At 30.6% G+C, this 1,508-nt stretch overlaps 1 long non-coding RNA gene across 1 annotated transcript; it reads left to right on the forward strand.

The window, feature by feature from the left end:
- Positions 1-204: 204 nt before the first annotated feature.
- On the forward strand, positions 205-1,213 carry LOC145956524 (uncharacterized). The gene is made up of 3 exons (XR_014432782.1): positions 205-356; positions 483-585; positions 682-1,213. It is a non-coding gene; the product is annotated as an uncharacterized LOC145956524 (long non-coding RNA).
- Positions 1,214-1,508: the final 295 nt, after the last annotated feature.

The following is a 1,508-nucleotide window of genomic DNA, read 5'->3' on the forward strand; positions in this document are numbered from 1 at the left end:
GAGCAGTCTCGAGACTTTTGAAACAATTATTTTGTGTCATAGCATCTATATGCTTACTAACATTATAGTTTGGAATATTGTGCATTATTACAGTGACTTTTCCTTTTGTTTTATATTATATTACATCCCATTAGTATCTGATATTAAGTAAATTATGCTCTTATAATTTATAGATTGATCGACTTGTTGCCAAGGATCATCTCTTCAAACGAAGTATCATCCGGATTAAAGCTTGGTGCTATTATGAGAGCCGTGTACTGGGTGCCCATCATGGTCTGATTTCAACATATGCTTTGGAAACACTGGTTCTGTATATTTTCCATCAGTTTCATGTATCCTTAGATGGTCCTCTAGCAGTAAGTTCATCAAATCTAGCTGGATCATACTTTTTTCTTGAAAAAATGGAAAAGCAAATCTGCAACACATGATGATGGTCGTGATGCATCCTTTCAGTAAGAATTTTGTACACTCTGCCTTTCCAGGTTCTCTACAGATTTTTGGACTACTTCAGTAAATTCGATTGGGACAATTATTGTGTTAGTTTGAAGGGACCAATTAGCAAATTTTCTCTGCCTAATGTAGTAGGTAGGCAGTTTTTAATTTAATTTAATTTATTTATTTTTTGTATCATTAAGTAGCTTTATGGGTTTTTTTTAATTATCTATTTCTTGCTATGTGAAGCTGAGGTGCCTGAAAATGGAGGGAATACTCTACTGACTGAAGAATTCATTAGAAGCTGTGTGGAATCATTCTCAGTACCTTCAAGGGACTCTGATTTAAATTTGCATGCATTTCCCTAGAAACATCTTAACATCATTGATCCATTGAAGGAAAACAACAATCTTGGTCGTAGTGTCAATAAAGGCATGTAGTATTTAACTTTTAGTCTATTGTACTTCAATCTACATACCCTTGCAGGATTAGATTTATATAAATTCTGTTTTTGGTGGTCAATTTGTTTTGATATTACCATTTTACACGATATCCCTCTAAATCTCCCTTAAGCTTTTTGAAAAACTTTTGCATGATATCTCTATGTTGTCTTGTTCTGGAAAATTAAGAGCAAGCTAGTTTTCTCTTCCACAACTGTTGAAAAGTGCTTTGTGTTGCTTGGGAACTGCTTAATGATAGACATAAAATGAATACTGGTTTGTCCTTTGTGTTCTTTAATTCTATTTCTACATTAGTAATGCTAATAACATAAAATATGATACATTTGCATTTGTTCTTTGTTTTACCAGTTCATATAAATATATAATTGATATGCTGATAAATATATTTAGAGTAAATTAAAATCCACTGCCTTAAGGTTTGTTTAAATGACACTAAACTCTAAATTTATTCAAATATAATATGAACATTTGTATCAATTCAGTAATAGAATTTTAAATATATATTAACATAATATTTTAATTGACAAAAGTTAACATTAACTAATGTTGTACACTTACCCTATTTATATATTTATTATCATATGAAGTAAGGTCATTTTGGAGTTTTTTCTTCTA

The sequence above is a fragment of the Cajanus cajan genome, chromosome 3 (genome assembly GCF_000230855.2).
Source record: "Cajanus cajan strain Asha chromosome 3, NIPB_CcT2T_4, whole genome shotgun sequence".
NCBI lineage: Eukaryota > Viridiplantae > Streptophyta > Magnoliopsida > Fabales > Fabaceae > Cajanus > Cajanus cajan.